This window comes from Herpailurus yagouaroundi, unplaced genomic scaffold (assembly GCF_014898765.1).
Source record: "Herpailurus yagouaroundi ecotype Mexico unplaced genomic scaffold, PumYag 162, whole genome shotgun sequence".
Lineage (NCBI taxonomy): Eukaryota > Metazoa > Chordata > Mammalia > Carnivora > Felidae > Herpailurus > Herpailurus yagouaroundi.
The window spans coordinates 75,199,047-75,204,429 of NW_024412403.1; the positions used below are offsets into that span (position 1 = coordinate 75,199,047).

The 5,383-nt window shown below is 51.3% G+C and overlaps 1 long non-coding RNA gene across 1 annotated transcript; it reads left to right on the top strand.

Moving 5' to 3' along the window:
* Positions 1 to 558: 558 nt before the first annotated feature.
* On the top strand, positions 559 to 4,861 carry LOC121036433 (uncharacterized). The gene is made up of 2 exons (XR_005793352.1): positions 559 to 1,350; positions 3,076 to 4,861. It is a non-coding gene; the product is annotated as an uncharacterized LOC121036433 (long non-coding RNA).
* Positions 4,862 to 5,383: the final 522 nt, after the last annotated feature.

Here is a 5,383-nt window from a genome sequence, read left to right on the forward strand (position 1 = left end):
CAGTTAGAGACGGATGAAATCTGCAGGGGTCGTTTCCAGGCTCTTGGGGATACCACAGGCCCTGCTGGTGTGGTCACCCGAGTCCCCTAACTCTCGTGGGCTTCCCTTAGAACGTGCCCACGTTTGCTATCATTCCGGGCAGATGTGCTTCTGATGATCTTACTGACACCCTTAGCAAGCAGGCTACAAAATGGGGGATTTGTGGGCGGCTGGGAAGCTGGGAGCCTCCCGGCCCCACGGCTGGGCAGCTGTTCCCAGGGCTGGCTGAGCATGTCTCTGCAGTGGGCTCCTTCCCTACCCCCACCGGAGGCTGCCTCTGTCATGCTGATAGGCCAAGCTGCCTCTTGGATCTGCGGCTTTCCTACCAACCATGCCCAGAACAGATGGAAACGGATCTCTTGGGCATCTCCAGCTGATGCGGATTTCACAGCAGGAGGAAGAGAGTGGGGGCAGCAGACAACCCAGCCCCTTCCCACGGCCACTTGGGAGGCCACACTGGTTGTTCAGCTGTCCACCCTCTCTCGTTGCGAAAGAGGTGGGGCTTGGGGTGGGGATCCATTTCAGCGGTAGTGAGCCTAGCAGCTAGAAATTCCAAATACCCCAGTTCCTTACGGTTTTTAGCCAGAGCTCCAAGGGGACCCCTTACCTTGCCAGAGCAGAGTTTCAGGCCTCCCTGCATAGCACTGCTGCACAAAGGGCTAGACTAGTCTCTAGGGTCCCCCCCCTCCCCCCCCCCACCTTGTAACCTGTGTTCTATGCTCCCATCCCAGTCTCCTGCACAAGCACATCCGCTATATCCCTCTACACCTGGCCCGGATACCACTTTCTCCAGGAAGCTGCCCCCTTCTGCTCCCCTCCCCCATTTTGGCAGTAATGTATCCCTCTTGCCTTGGTGGGGCCCAATGTCTCCATCAGTGTGGCTCAGATGAAACCAGTCGCTTTATGCCTGGGGTCATAATTACTCCTGTGCTTGGTCATGTCTCGTTGGCAGGGTCCTTTCTAGAGCAGGGAATCTTCTTTCTTGGCTTCATAGTTCCCATGGGAGGGGCCTGGTAATGTTTCTTTTGGTCTGGTTGGTTTTGTTTTTATTTTTAATGAGTGCCTATGAAAAAACTGATGCCAAAAGCTGCTTTCCCCCCAAACCCCGTCTCAGCCCCCCCTTGGGCTGCGATAAAAAAATGCCATTGACCATGTGGCTTAAACCATAAACATCTATTTCTCACAGTCTTCAGGGCTGGGAAGACCAAGATCAAGGTGCCAGCAAATCCAGATCGCTGTCCGTCGGGAACCCTCCTCTTGATTTGAAGGCTGTGTCCTCACATGGCAGAGAGAGATGTCCTCCTTATAAGGGTACGAATCCTATCATGGGAGCTCTACCCTCATGACCTCATTTAAACCTACTTAACCTCTCAAAGGCCCCACCTTCGAGTACCATCACACTGGGGATTAGAGTTTCGACGTATGATTTATGCGGGGACACAAACATTCAGTCCACAGCCCATCCTGTAATCGTGACAACCTCTGTAACAAATATTGAGAATTCTGTTCAAAACAACTCTCTTCTGGGTGCCAGCCGTGTTACGGGCCTGGGGAGCTGGAGAGAGGTATTCAGTGGTGGCCGAGACCCTGTCCCTGCCCTCCGGGAGCTTCCGGACTGATGGACTTGCTGCTGCCCCCAGACGACCTGTGTCTTGTCATCATCACCAGGATGGCTGGGGGCTGCGGGAAAGGGGCAGAGGCGTCCGGGGGCGGGCGTGCCACCGTCTGCGGGCTCAGGGCAGCCCCGTCCCCGTCACCAACTCTGGCCCGCCTGCCTCGGCTTAGAAGATACAGTCCCATGTGGACACCAAGTGACAGCTGAGAAGCCTCTTCCTCCTGTTGGTTGGTTTGTTTATTGTCTTATTCAGGCCTTTCGAGGCTTTACAAGTCCCCAAGAACTTGAAGTTTTGTCATGTTTTCAGATGATGCATGTGAGTGTAGAGTTGTGCTGTCCAAATGTCCAAATGGTAACTGCCAGACACATACGCATTTACATTTGTTTCAGTTAATTAAATGCAGTGCAATTTATTTTCACTATTTAAATTTTTTTCATGTGTATTTATTTTTGAGAGAGAAAGAGACAGAGCGTGAGCAGGGGAGGGGCAGAGAGAGAGGGAGACACAGAATCCGAAGCGGGCTGTAGGCTTTCAGCTGTCAGCACAGAACCTGACGCGGGGCTCGAGCCCACGGACCGTGAGATCATGATCTCACCCGAAGTCGGACGCTTAACCCACTGAGCCACCCAGGCGCCCAGAGGCAATACAATTTTAATTTCAGTTTTTCAGTCACATCATCCGCATTTCACGTGGGTGCTAACCTCATGTGGCGAGCTGCTACCACATTGGGCAGCGCAGAATAGAACGGTCCCATCAGCCCCGAATGTTCTGTTGGATAGCTTTGGTACAGAAAGTTGCTTTCTTGCCATTTGTTCTTAGCTTTTAATTTTTTAAAGAGTTAGCTACGTCTGGTCTTCTTAAATGACCCCCCCTCTTTGGTGTCTCCTCACATAATTTTTTGAGGACTCGAGCTGTTAGTGTTGACGGTAATACCCTGCAGGCCCAGCCCCACCTTCACTGTTACGTGTTTCATCAGCTTGGCCTTTCTGTGTCCCGCTCTCCCTGGGCTGGTGATATTGTCCATCTTGCCTCTCAAACCTCTGTCAGAACAAATGCAAAGGGCTTTAGGCTGGCCAGAAGAAAACATAGCTGAGATCCCACGTAGCGAAAGTGATAATGATCTTTTGGTACCTGGGGAGAGGCTGCCCTTGCTTGGGACAGATCACACTTGACCCGGTGCCCTCCCCTCGGGTGGGGTTGTGAAGGCAACCAGTTGTCTGGGGGCCCGCTTTTCTCCATTTCAGCCAGAACGCTTTAAAACACAGCACCTACCTGATGAGTTGGAGAGATCGTCTAGACGAGCTTCATCTGAGTTATATCGTAACATATTATTACCATAGTACATTGTATTGTACTTTTCTTCTGGGTAAATGTAATTCCTTTTACATTTACTACTACGTGCATCCTTTTGATATTCCAGGAAGAAAAGGGGACATCTTCGGTGGGGCAGCCAATGCAACTTCCACGGTATTTTTCGGCCGGCTGGGAGCCCATGCTTGTGTAATGCTGTCAGGACAGCATCCAGAGAATGTCACTCACTGCAGGACCCCACTGACACCAGGGCAGTCACGATATAGCCAAACCCACCCCATGCCAAGGGACACCAAAGACGAAAGCCTCCGTGGGCCACATCATTCGCCTGCAACATCCCTCAAAGTGTAGTGGCTTGTATACCTGGTCACTGTTAGTAGTGGGCATAGAGAGATGACAGACACAGATTCTTGTCCTCCGGCCATAAAACCAGCTGCCTAGAATTTGGCGAAGTGACCAGTTTTGCTGAAATAAAAACCTCGGTTTTACGCGGAAGTGATTCACTGCTCTGCATCCAACATCAACACGCTTCCTGCTTCCCCTGTGTCTTTGAATCCAGATGTTGGCTTAATACATCCACAGAGCACCTCCCATATGCTGGGCACCGGGCTCGGTGCTGACAGGGATCCAGAGATAATCCGTGAGGGCCGAGGGCCCGGGAGCTGACGGTCCATGATGGAGATTCCACCTGTGTCCAATGATGGAGCAGACCGTCACCAGCCCTCTCGGTGGGGCCCCCCAGACCAGAGCCACTGGGAAAGAGCACAGACGTGCCGAAGAACCATCAGACTCAGAGCTGGCAAAGTGTCTTTAGGGCTTGGCTCTCCAGTGGGTTGGGCCAACCTTCTCGAGGGGTCCTTGCCTCAAGACTCCCTAAGGTTCTGAGAGGCCTCGGTGGCTGGTGTTTGACAGGCATATGGGGAGAGGCCCATGCCTGCTCTCCCAGAATTCTGTGTTCCTCTGTATCCTTGGCAGGGTCAGAAGACAGAAACCATTTCTCACAGTCTCGGCAAATGTCAGCCGCGGAAAAGGCCCCGAAGAGGGTTTAATCCAGTCTCCCTCATTTGTGGCAACTGAGGCCCAAAGAAAGAGAGCAGGGATGCAGCCTATCTTGGAGAACTCAGGGTTTACATTATTGCTTTTAAGGTATCCGAAGAAGAACGCCGAGCCGGACGAGGGCCCTGCCGCCTGCGGCACATTCACAGAGATACTCTGTCAAGGGAAGGAAGGGAACAAGCCATCTATTCTTGTCTGCGCCATTTTCCCATGTCAGGAGCAGACTGTGCTGAAAAATTTAGGTTTTCTGCTTTCATGCTTCCTTTCACTGCACTCTGGACAAAATGCCTTTCTTTCCCCCCTTTTCTTTGGCGGGATCCTGACCAAGGCTGTAGAAAAAGAATCTTTTTAAGAACATATATATCTATCTATCGATATACATTCAGCCCCTGACAGTGACACGGAACTGTAGTGCCTCTTAATTACCCAGGAAGTGACAAGGTCAAGAGGTGTCTGAAAGCCGCCTTGTGCTTCTGGGCATTGGTTTCTCACCATTGTCGCCGCTTCACAAGCTGGAGTGGGGGCCATGGCGCCTGGTTTTTGTCCACTGTTTGGAGTTCTTCCTTTCTTCCTTCCTCACTTTTTTTTTTTTTTTTTTTTTTAATTTGAAAAGAAACTTCTGGCATTTGGGGTATTGATTGAAAATGCGTAAAGGCAGGACGCGTTTCGGGTTGGCTGACCAGTGATAATTGCTGCTTGCGCGCTCGAGGAGGGGGTCAGCTTCCCGCAGCAACACCCTCTCCTGATGCCCCCATTCTCTGGCTCCTCTCCCACTTTCTTCCTATTATCTCTGGGCTTTCCGGGAGAAAATGACAATTAGAGAGAAATGTTCATGCCCACGTGTAGTCACTGGCTATATTTATGAGGCACAGAGCAGTTTGTGTCCTTTGCGCTTCGTGCAGAGTTTTGAGGCAGATAGTAGTGTGTTTTATTTTATTTTTTTTTCAACGTTTATTTATTTTTGGGACAGAGAGAGACAGAGCATGAACGGGGGAGGGGCAGAGAGAGAGGGAGACACAGAATCGGAAACAGGCTCCAGGCTCTGAGCCATCAGCCCAGAGCCCGACGCGGGGCTCGAACTCCCGGACCGCGAGATCGTGACCTGGCTGAAGTCGGACGCTTAACCGACTGCGCCACCCAGGCGCCCCAATAGTAGTGTGTTTTAAAGGAGGGGAGCTGAGGCTTTGAGTCACGGTCACCAAGAAATCATATCATAAATACCAAAGTAGAACCGTTGGTGTTTCTGAAAACTTTGGATCAAAGTTTTAGAAATTCCTGGAAAGGGTTGTCAGCTTCTATTTGGGGAGTAGAGAAGCCAGAGCCTTCTCTAGATAACTCAGAAAAATGAGTGGTGCACAGAG